Source organism: Pelodiscus sinensis, chromosome 3 (assembly GCF_049634645.1).
Source record: "Pelodiscus sinensis isolate JC-2024 chromosome 3, ASM4963464v1, whole genome shotgun sequence".
Lineage (NCBI taxonomy): Eukaryota > Metazoa > Chordata > Testudines > Trionychidae > Pelodiscus > Pelodiscus sinensis.
This window is the reverse complement of record NC_134713.1, coordinates 76,731,166-76,743,704: the sequence shown is the minus strand read 5'-3', so window position 1 is coordinate 76,743,704 and position 12,539 is coordinate 76,731,166.

The window sequence follows — 12,539 nt, the reverse complement described above, 5'->3', positions numbered from 1 at the left end:
GACTTGCTGGTGTGTGTCCTTGTTCCTGCAGCTTGCAAAAGCAGGGATTCTCACATTCTATAGTGTGGCGTGAGGCATATCTTGAAAGAAGACATTTTGAGATCATATCCCGGATCATATCCAGCCCCGAGCGCCCCACCCTGGCCCCACCCCAGAGCCTGTGCTCTCTTCTGAAACTCAACCTCCTGCCCCAATCCAGAGCCCCTCTCCCATCCTGCACCACTCTTCTGCCCCACCCCAGAGTTCATGCCCTGTCCTCTCCCCCCCCCCCCCCCCAGCCAATGCTGTCACCCTCTCCTCACACTCCAATCCTCTCCACCACCACAGTGAGACTGAGTGAGAATAGGGCGGAGCCATGGGGATAAAGTGAGTGGGAGATGAGGCCTCTGAGAAGGGCTGGGGGAGGAGCAGGACCATGAGGGGGTCAGAGAAGGGATGTTCTGTTTTGTGTGATTAGAAAATTGGCAAAACGAGCACAGCTTCATGACCAAGGGCAGAATGACCGTTGTCATTTCCATATTGCCAATGCTGCTACTCCACCTTGGAAAGAATGTCCCTGCTTGCAGTATTTTGAACAGTGTGTTCTTAGAGATGTGAGCTTCCCTGCCCAGCCCACACAGATAATGGCAATCCATCAGCTCTCGCACGCTCTAAAAAACCCAGCCTTTCCTATGGAAGCACTCTGTGGCAAGGTGGGCTTGCACTAAAATAGGGGTATGCATGCCATCTATGCTCCACTGCAGTCTGGGAATCGATCCACCATGTCCTACATGTTTCTGAGAGTCACAGTTCATCATTAATTAAATCCCCACAGTGGATTTTCCAATTCCAAACTGATCTCCCACAGACCAATAGCAATCTGGTCTGGCAGCTGTTCAGTGTGTGATTTGCCATTCACTTTTCCATTGGCAATGCTGCTCTCATTCTCGTGGCCCCACACTGGCGGGCTGGGGTGAGCTTGGCGCACAGGCCCAGTGATGTGGCCTGTCACATCTAAAAGTTCTCTAGCCACTGCTTGTTGTCTCCAACCCACATTCTGGTGCAATCCCACAACTCAGTGCTTGTTTCTGGAGGTCACAGGCAGCTGCTCAGTGAATCCCCCCACCAGCTTTGAATTGGCTTTTCTGTCCCCTAGCATCCTGTGCTCAAAAGAATTGTCCTGTCTTCTGTTGTTGCAGCACTCCCTGCAGATCTGCACAAGCCTCCTGCATTTGCAATGTTCATGAGAACTGCACAGAGCTCGGTGGACTCAGTGCCTCTGTCAGAGATATCAAATGCCAAAATGTGCCATGTGGATTTGTGGGATTTTTTAAAAAAAGACACAAATTATGATGGCATTAGGGATGGAGAAGGGTGCAGGCTGCGAACTAGACTAGATATGCCATGGTGTTGAATTTCTATCCCACAAAGCGTTGTAAAAATTTCCCTGAAAGCATTGCTCTAGGCGATACTGCATGGTGTCCTGGGATACCTATCCATGGTGCATTTTGTATTGACCCAAGCACTCTTAGGCTATGTTGACACTGGCACGATCTTGCGCCAGAGATATGTAAATATCGCCGAGCCTCATTTGCATATCTAACGAGCCGCCATTTTTGCGGAAGAGGCTCTTGCGCCAAAAGGAGCTGTCTACACTGCCCCTTCTTGCGCAAGAAAAACCCTCTTGCGCAATGCCGCTACGCTGATTATTTTCAGGAATAGCGGCATTGCGCAAGAGGGTTTTTCTTGCGCAAGAAGGGGCAGTGTAGACACTCCTTCTGGCGCAGGAGCGTCTTCTGCAAAATGGTGGCTCATTAGATATGCAAATGAGGCTCAGCAATATTCCACGCTTAGCCTCATTTGCATATCTCTGGCGCAAGATCGCGCCAGTGTAGACATAGCCTTTGTGTGCAAGTGCAGCACCAGCCAGGCACGTGCGATGTACTAACTCTGCGAATGTTTGTAGTGTCATCGTGGCTTCAGCAAAGAAGAGCGCAATATCTTTCTTGACTCCCCAAATTTAAGGTTAACTGAACAGCATCTCTACATAATAATATAGATGGTACAATGTGTATTGACAGTAATTTATACAGTAATTTATACAATGTGTATTGACAGTAATTTATCTGCTGAATTCTACTGCAGGCAACTATCCACTGCAAAGTCTGTCAACACAATGGATACCAGTTGCTCAAACCAATTTGTTTTTCATAATGGTAAAAACAATGTTTAACCAGCAGAGATTCAGTAAGGAAATTTTCATGGGCTCACGAAGCCATACAGAGGCTATCACCACTCTCACACAGCTCAGTGCCTATAGCAAAAAAACTAACATATGCACAGTCCTTTCCATATTGCAGAGCAGCCTATCAAATTACCCCTTTCTGCTTCTGCAGTTTTCAGATCCAGAACATTAATTTATTATTATCTGTATTCCAGCATTCCTGAGAGGCCCCAGTCATAATAAAGGACCCATTTTGCTAGGCACTCTACTACCATAGATTAATAAACAGCCTCCTGTTAGTTTTGTCTAAATCCAGGCATTTCTTTTGTACCTAAGTACTTTGGGGTGTGTGTACTAGAAATGCCTGGATGCATAAAACAGCTGCTATTTGGGAACCATTCTTCAGATGGTGAATCTCTTTTCTTGCTCTCTTGTCTGTATTTTTCCCTTTTAGATTTTAAGCTCTTCAAGGAAGGTAATATATCCACCTCTATATTCATATAGCTTCTATAAGATTTTGGATGGTGCCCCATATAAATTACTGTCAATACACATTGTACCATCTATATTATTATGTAGAGATGCTGTTCAGTTAACCTGAAATTTGGGGAGTCAAGAAGCAAAGAAAATACTTTAGTGCAAATTAACTTAATGCCAATCTCATAATGTAATGATTCTATCACAGGCAATCAGCAAGGCTTAAATCAGGGGTGGGCAATAATTTTTGGCAAGGGGCCACTTCAAAAAATTTTCAATTCATGGTGGGGCTCCCCCACCATGATTGGTCTGAGGGCGGGGGAGCACCTTTGCCCCCCCTCCCACTAAGCACCCATGCCCCTGGCAGGGTGGGAAGAGGATTCGCACACTGCCCCACCCCCCAGGCCAATTTGGATCTGGGGGCGGGGGAAGCACATGACGTATCCTCCTGCCAGAAGCACGTACCACTTTGAAGTGCCGTGTGCTCCTGGAAGAGCAGGAGGAGACTTCACGTGCTCCCCCACCCCCAAACTCTGAAAGTTTTCTCCACCCTACCCCTGCCCTGCGAGGAGCGCATGGCACTTCAAAGGGCAGAGGTAGGGCGGAGGAAGCTTCCCGTGCTCCCCCGCCCATAGGCCCAAATTGGGGAGCATGTGAAGCCTTCTCCTGTCCTGCGCAGAGCGCGTGGCCCTCGCAGGGTGGGGGTAGGGTGGAGGAAACTGCGCATTCCTCCTGCCCCCAGGCCAATCAGGGTTTGGGGGCGGCGAGCGCGTGAAGTCTCCTCCTGCCCTGCCAGGAGCGTGCAGCACTTCAAAGTGCTACGTGCTCCCGGCAGGGTGGAGGAAACTTTGTGCACTTCCCCACCCCCAGGCCCTAATTGGCCTGGGAGCAGTGGAGTGGCAGGGCCTCCGCAAGACCGGCCCATGGAGGCCCTTTTGCCTACCCCGGCTTAAATGTAGAAACTTTAGCACCAAAGCACACAGATGTATGCTGCCTGAGCTAATGCAGTAACTACTCTAGCTGGCAGAAGTAGTAAGCTGTTTTCTTCTAGAAGGGTCACCACACACACTTTACAAATACAATATATCTACATACTCCTTTGAAAATATGTGGGCTAAATTTGGTCATATGCTTGCTGGTATCCAGAAAAGTTTTTCCAGCTCACATGTTTCTTGTTTATAAATGCTTTTGATGGCTCCACTCTGGAAAGGAAACCTAAAAGTTTTGGACATGTTTGTGTGTTCTCCAAGTTCTATTCTGAATGACCTATAGAGGTGCCAGTTGCATACAATCGCTTTTGTAAAAGCCTATAATAGTTCCTGATCTGATGTGCATAGCTCCAAAACTTACACTGCAAGCCCCTATTTCAGGCTACTCAACTTTGGAAGCACCGGAGGCCACAATGAAACTCATAGCACAAGGGCCACAAAATAAGTGTGGTTGCATCTACATGCAAGAATATATGCAAATAGCTTCTTTCACACTGACGGGCACGAATACAAAGACTAAGGCAAGACTATACAACACGCATTTAAGTCAGTTCTGTTGATATTAATAAAAAGCAATATTTACCCGATTTCCAGCCATAGGACAGCACTTTTAATGAGCAATGACAGTTCAGGAATTGAACTACTAAAACGTATATCAACAGAAGACCATTATATTGACTACTTTTTTGTTTTGGCTCCCACCCACATGCCGCATGTTGCACCCTGCTTACACCCAAATTGCACTGTGGGCCTCAAATAAACGGGCCACATGTTTAGTAGCCCTGCACTATCTGATCTAAGAGAAACACCCTGCCAGCCTAGGTGTTGTGCTAAGAGAATGTTGTGGTAGCCATTATTGAAAGTGTTCACAATATGTGATAAAACCTGGAGAAGTCATTACCTCAGTGTGTATATTATTGAAAAGTAATAGAGAGGTAGTCGTGTTAGTCTTTAAAGTGCTGTGTATTTTTTCCTTTTGTATTACCAAGATCGGATTAACAAGATAGTTTATTAGGTGGTGAGCTTTCATGGGGCAGAAAAAGTGGGTCTGCCCCACGAAAGCTCATCACCTAATTAACTATTTTGTTAGTCTTTAAAGTGCTGCGTATTTTTTCCTTTTGTGTACATTATTGTCATTCTTGCAATGGGAGAACTAATTTTTCAGCCTGTTGCCTCACAAATAATTATTCTGGCAAGTTTCTAATTCAGCCTTTCAATACTTTATCCCTCTCATGCGACTGTAATGTAATTAGCAACAGAGAGCCATGCACAAAATAATCGTGCCTGTTTCTTGATCATTACATGGAATGAAATGCAGTCATTGCCATTAAGTCTATAATTTCTGGAGCAATACTTTCTTCCCAATGTCTGCTGAGTCTATTCCAAACACAAGCTAATGGAATATGCAATAACTTGTTGTGTATCCATCCTCCTGGGACAATTTCCAGGAATGCTAATTTGGGAGCCAGCTTATTCTTCTTCAGTCATATTGAGAATATTATAGTGAAGGTTTCCAAATACTGATGCCTAGTATCAGAGCAACTTCCAAGCAGATCTATTTCTGCAGTATCTATTTCCATTGCTGTCCTTTTTAAAAACATTTTCACTGGGTAAAAATTAACTTTCAGCAAGACTTAGGCTCCCCTGTGTCTAAATCACCTGTGAACAGGGGTTCTTAAGATCAGGAGTGCTGAGAACCATTGAACCGAACTGTAAACCATGTATATTAGGGGTTTGGAACGGGTCCCATATGAGGAGAGGTTAAAGCGACTGGGACTTTTCAGTTTAGAAAACAGAAGACTGGGGGGCATATGATAGAGGTATATAAAATCATGAGCGGTGTGGAGAGGGCCGATAAAGAAAAGTTATTTATTAGTTCCCTAAATAGAACACCAAATGAAATTAATGGGTAGCAGGACACCAAATGAAATTAATGGGTAGCAGGTTTAAAACTAATAAAAGAAAGTTCTTCTTCACACAGCGTGTAGTCAACCTGTGGAACTCCTTGCCAGAGGAGGCTGTGAAGGCTAGGACTATAACAGAGTTTAAAGAGAAGCTAGATAATTTCGTGGAGTTTAGGTCCATAAAAGGCTATTAGCCAGGGGATAAAATGGTGTTGTTGGCCTCTGTTTGTCAGAGGCTGGAGAAGGATGGCAGGAGACAAATCGCTTGATCATTGTCTTCAGTCCACCCTCTCTGGGGCACCTGGTGCTGGCCACTGTCGGCAGACAGGCTACTGGGCTAGATGGACCTTTGGTCTGACCCAGTACAGCCGTTCTTATGTTCTTATATAATGGAAACCAATTCAAGCCAGGGGATCCTGCAGCACCCCCTGCACCTCCAGTTCCAGTACCTCTGCTTACGCTCCTAAAACAGTAAAATTTTTAAAAGACCCAAAGTCTATAATACTGGTCGGTGACAAAGGCTCATGAAGGATTGTATATTTATCTTTAACTGAGTTTGTTTGGCCGTGGATCAGACATCCAGCTATTTAGGGAGTGGGAAGGGTATGAAGTAAAAAAGCTGAGCTCAGTTTCCTTTTGCCACTAGGAACTTTTATATACAATAATGCCCCTAATGCCGCTTCTAGAAACTTTGATAGTGATTCTGGACAATATTAGTCCAGTGAGTCCCCTGGGTTTTTGCAGGGGCTCTGTCATACCATTCCATGGCGAAAGAGCATTGTGCAGTTATCAGAGCCAGCATTCAGGAAATCACTTGAGCATGGGCTGATGTCTATCCCTATTCAGGTCAACCTGTGCTGAAGTCCAGTCGATTTCAGTTGTTAAGCATGTGTGAAGTGCTGTATGTATGTATTACATTTGCGAGTTCAAGCCTGTGATTTCCCACTTAAGTTTTAGTTCAACCAAGTTGGAATGAGTTAACTATGTGCCTTGTCCACACCAGACTTTCTCAATGTGTGTGCTAGCGAACTCTTTCTAAATAGCCAATTAGCCCGTCATAAGATGGGATTTTCAGGTCTCTCCTCCACATCAGTTTTCTCTCCTGAGCCTTCGGGGTGTCTCTCCTCCTCCTCCTCCTCCTACTACTACTACTTCCCCTCCCCCTCTCTCAGCTCTCTTCCTCCTCCTGCCTCTCTCTCCGTCTCTCTCTTTCTCTTCTCCCCCTCCTGCCTCTCACTTGGGGGACTGCGGAGTCCAAACGGTCACTTGCACCACTTGCTCCCATGTGGCAGCCTGGCTGAGCAGTGCAGAAGTCAGCCAACCACCACAGTGGGAGGCGAGGGGGGCAGTGAGGCCTGTTCATGGCCAGGGGGCGAGGCCTGGAGCCGCTGTCACGCCTCACGTCACCGCCCCGCTCCCCTTCGCCTCCCGCCGTGGCGCTTGGCTGACTTCTGTGTCGCTCAGCCGGGCCGCCACGGGGAAGCCCAAATGGCTGCTTGCTGCCCTGTGGCAGCCCGGCTGAGCGGCACAGAAGTCAGCCGAGCGCCACGGCAGGAGGCGAAGGGGGGCTAGGCGGTGACATACATGGCCAGGCCCCACACCCTGAGGGAGCAAGGGAGCAAGTGGCGCAAGCAGCTGTTTGGGCCCCGCACTCCCCATGCAGCACGGGCCGCCCAGAGGGAACAGCCAGCATTTCGGCGTTATAGACTCTGACACTGGGCTACTATATATTTCTAATAATGCACTTTTAAGACCCAGCAGAAACAAGGTCAGATTCACTATCTGATCTTTGGCAACATGCCCTTGTGTTTTCTTTTGCTGCGAAATATTCCATACTAAATTTCTTTTACGGTAAAATCAATAGAATGAAAATTATCTACCTGGTGTCAAGTACTTTGAGGTCTGCAGATAAGCTTCTAGAGGAAGGTAGAAGGGCTCCTGGTGCATCAGATCACTTAGGACTGACTTCAGGAAGAAAAAGGAATTTGACCTGATTAGTTTGAGCTTAAGCAGCTGCGAGTTGAGTGCAAGATTCTGTTTCTAGCAGTGCCACACTGTGACAGGTTAGATAAGCCGCCTACCCATAGTTTACCCCTCCCCCCCCATAATATTCCTGCCTCCTTTCTTGGTGACCCAGTTCAGCAAAACATTTATGCATGTGCTTAAATTTAAATACGGATTTAAAGTCCATTTCTATTCAGCAAATCACTTAGGCACATCCGTAAGTCCAGCCAATCAGTCTTTAGGATCCGTTCTAAAGTTACATGTGTATGTGAGTAATTTGCTAAAGAGGAACTGACTGAATTTGGGCTTGCATGTTAGAAGGCTTACCTATCTGTCACTTGTAAAGTCCTTTGAAAATCTTGATTCAACTGTAGTGTGTGTATAGAGTTTAAGTTTCGCGGTTGATGGCTCTCTGTGATGTCTAGCACCCTTCAAGTCACTATTGCCTACAAACATACATGATTTATTCAAAGACGCTCTCCCTAGGGAACTGCTTTCTTGACAGATGATATTGCTGTTGTAATGAAGATAATTGTTTAAATTCGTTCTCTTAGCCCAGATTTCTCCTCTTCCTAATCCATTATATCTATATCAACACAGGCGTCATATGACCATCTCAGTAGCTGACTAGATTTATGTATACAAACATAGTTAAACTTAAAGGTCTTCTAGTAATGAAAGACTTGAAGAAAATCAGATCAACAGCATGAAGCGGACATATGGCCTCTCTTAATTATGAGCACTGCAGCCACTTATTGAGCTAATGTAGGAATCAGAGTCCAGATTGCTCTCTTTAAAACGACAACTGTATAAATATCCCTACCATGTAACACTAAACTTTCCATCTCGCAGGCTACATATCTTAAGACTACCTATGACACAAGATTTAGGCTGCTTTGGAATATTAATTTCCTTTTGACTTATCACAGATGCTTTATAATTCCATTGAAATCCTACGATAAATTGAATTTAATTGTTTAAAGAATTATTTAAATTAGACCATGTCTGAAATAAAAAGATCATTAGCAGGGGTACATTAATTTTGTTCTCATTTCTTCTGCCTAGAATAGATAAAAGTAAAGAGTTTCATCTGATCAAAGCCTAGGCATGTTGTGTATATAATGTGTAAATAGGGTGCAAGTAAGAGCTAATTCAGCAAGATACAGCATGCCTCTGTTGTTTGGCAGCATAAAACCAGGTAAGTGGTGTGACTGGAGTCCCGAGGGGGGCCATACTGAGGTTACTCAATTAGGGCAAACTGCAAAAAATGGAGCAAACAATTCCCAAACATGGAGGGAACAATTAAGGTATGTCTAGATAGCAGCGCTGTTTTGGGATACTTTTGGTATCCCGAAATAGCTATTCTGTGTCTTTTGAACAAGCCTGTTATTTCAAAATCTTTCAAAATAACGGGCACCCTATTCTGACATCTCTACAAACCTCATTCCATGAGGATTGAGGGCTGTTTTGGAATAGTGGTTTATTTTTAAATTTGGCATTGTGTAGACAGCGCCAAATTTCGAAATGAGCTATTTTGAAATTAACTCAAAAGAAGCTATGCAATTTGCATAGTTCAAATTGCATAGCTTATTTAAGCTAAGGGTTCAGTGTAGATGCATCCCTTGATCTACCCAGCTAGCAACAAAACCGCATCTATCACACCTTATTGGTTACTCAGAAGCCAAAACAAAATTCCCTTAAAGCAACCAAACTGTGGCTTTCCTTCCAGCCAGCCAAGTCAAATATGATGGAGATTACTAAATATCCTGGTCACCGTATGAAAAGTTCTACCACTCCCAAAGGATCGAACACATTACCTCGCAGGTTAATGAATACTTCAGATCTTACCCAGACACACTTATGGACAATTCTTATCAACTAAACTAAAATGTATTTAAAAGAAAAGTGATAGCATAGGTAAAAAGATTCTTATGCATACACATAAGAATACAATATTGATGTAAGTGTCTTAGTAGAGATGATGAGCTTTAGCATTGCAAAGAGTTCTTGGATTAGACTTGAAGCAGTGACAGTTAACTCATTAAGTCTGGTTGCTTCCAAATAGTCTGAAAGCCTTCACTGCCTTTGGTAGACTGCTCACATTGGTATAAGTCCATCGTGCAGAGATCAGAGCAGGAAGAAGACATTCCAGGAAGGAAGATGTTTCCAGGCCCTTTTATAACTTCTGCCACGTGGAAAGAAACCCACTGTTTCAAACAAAGCCCTCAACCTAGTTTGTGGGAAAAAAACAGGCACAGAATTGATGTGAGGGTCACACAATCTCGTCCCCTGCCCTGCCATTCATTGACGAGTCAGAGCAGCCATTGCCCATAATCTAGCTAGAATGTCCACATGAAAGTTCATGACATGCAGACAACCTTTTTCCATGGTCCATCATGTCTATTGATGGGCCATCACTTGTATGCACCATTTACAATGCATGGCTATACCGGCTGTAAACTGGGTGTTACCACAGGAGCAGGTACCTAGTGAATATTCATAGGTTCAGATATAAGAAATGATGCATGCATACAACTATGAGAATCATATTCAGCAACTCTTAACTTTTCTGTAGACACCTTACATTGCACGCTTTGTACAAGATTTGTTGTGATTATATAACAGTGGTAGCATGATGATCCATATGTTCATATTTAGGGCCCTACCAAATTCACAGCCATCCAAAATTTGTCACAACTCATGAATCTGGTGTCCTCCCATGAAATTTGACCTTTTGTGTGCTTTTACATTAGCCTGTACACATTTCATGGGGGAGGACAGTGCTTCTCAAACTGGGAGTCCTGACCTTAAGGGGAGTTCTTGGGGGGGAGGGAGGGGGAGAGTCACAAGGTTATTTTAGCAGGATCATGGTATTGGCATCCCTTCCTGCTGCGCTGCTTTCAGAGTTGCATAACTGGAGAATGGTGGTTGTAATGTTCACTGGGTGCCCAGCTCTGAAGGCAGCACCCTTCCAGCAACAGCACAGAAGTAACAGTAGTAATACCATAGCCTTCTTTCCTTTCCTTCTGTACTGCTTTCAGAGTTGGGCAGCCAGATAGTCTCAGCTGCTAACCTAGATCTACAGGCAGCAACACAGAAGTGAGGGTGACAATACCATATTTTGCCATCCTTACTTCTGCATTGGTGGTGGTAGTAGGTCTCCCTTGAGAGCTGGATTCCTGGCCAGCAGCCTCCACTCTCCAGCTGTAAGCACAGCAATACCAGAACCCCCATACAATAACATTGCGACCCCCACACAATTCCATTGTGGGCCAGGACCCCTACAATTACAACACCATGAAATTTCAAATTTAAATGGCTGAAATCATGAAATTAGCCATTTTTTAAAATCTTGTGCCCAGGAAAGTGACCAAAATGGACCCTGAATTTGGTAGGGTCCTAGTCATATTTGAATTATGTAATATCACAGGTGGCAATCAAAACTATAATAATGTTCCATATTTTTAATTAAAAAAATTATGTTCTTGGCATGGATGGGAGACAGGAAAAAGAGTATTAGTAGTGGTAAGTTTCAGAGGGGTAGCCATATTAGTCTGTTAAAGCAAAAACAAGGAGGACTCATTATTAGTGGTTAAATTTAAGATTTGATTATTCAAGAGTTTATAAGGTTTGATGTTATCTAGAGCATGGAAAAAACACCAATGCTTTGAAGGGAGATAAACAAAACAGTCCCTTTCAGTTTAGAAAAGAGGAGACTAAGGGGGGATATGATAGAGGTATATAAAATCATGAGTGGTGTGGAGAGGGGAAAAAAGAAAAATTATTTATTAGTTCCCATAATAGAAGAACTAGAGGAAACCAAATTAAGTTAATGGGTAGCAGGTTTAAAACTAATAAAAGAAAGTTCTTCTTCACACAGCGTGTAGTCAACCTGTGGAACTCCTTGCCAGAGGAGGCTGTGAAGGCTAGGATTATAACAGAGTTTTAAGAGAAGCTAGATAATTTCATGGAGGTTAGGTCCATAAAAGGCTATTAGCCAAGGGATAGAAATGGTGTCCCTGGCCTCTGTTTGTCAGAGGCTGGAGAAGGATGGTAGGAGACAAATCACTTGATCATTGTCTTCGGTCCACCCCCTCTGGGGCACCTGGTGCTGGACACTGTCAGCAGACAGGCTACTGGGCTAGATGGACCTTTGGTCTGACCCAGTACGGCCGTTCTTATGTTCTTATATGATACCATCTACATGTTGTGTTTCGTCTTTAAGGTACTACTAGACTATTTGGGTTTTAAGTTTTTCTTAGCCCAGTGATTTGGCTTGGAGGGAGGTGGGGTCTGGGAACTTGCTCAGCATCCAAGAACTCTTGAATTCTAATCCTGACTGTAGTGCTGGTCCCCTCTGTATCATTGGACAATTCACAGAGCCTCTCTCTGCCTCCATTATTCCATTATTTATTCTGAAAGTTAATTGCACAAGTTCTCAGTTTTCTTTGTGCTCGGAAGAGATTGTGAAGGAGAGCGGCAGAGGGGAGGGTGAAAATAATCCATACAAATAATGCAATAGCTGCAATGCAAGTACTGAGGGACTGTGACAAATGGAATGTGTGGGAGGGGATGCAGTGAGAGAATGACACATGCATCTAGTATAGTTACTGCATGGAGTGACCATATGTGCTAGGCTTAATTTTTAAATAACTCCTTGTATCACTGCTGCAGGTTAGAAGAATCTGGATTTTTAAAAGCTGAATTGCCCTAAGAAGGGGCAAATTGATGTTTTAGGGAATAAAACCTCTCACAAACTAAAGATGAGGTGTGATCTAAAGCTCATTAACATCAGTAGAAAGCCTCTTGCTGAGCCAAGTGTGCTGTGGGTCAGTCCCATAAGATTTACACAGCGATGTAGGTTTGGCGCTGCTCAGTGTCACCACACCTCACTTGTAGGCACCTAGAAAACCCCGGGGATTCAAAAAAGCCCAAGTTGGCCCCTAGGCTCCCTACACTCAG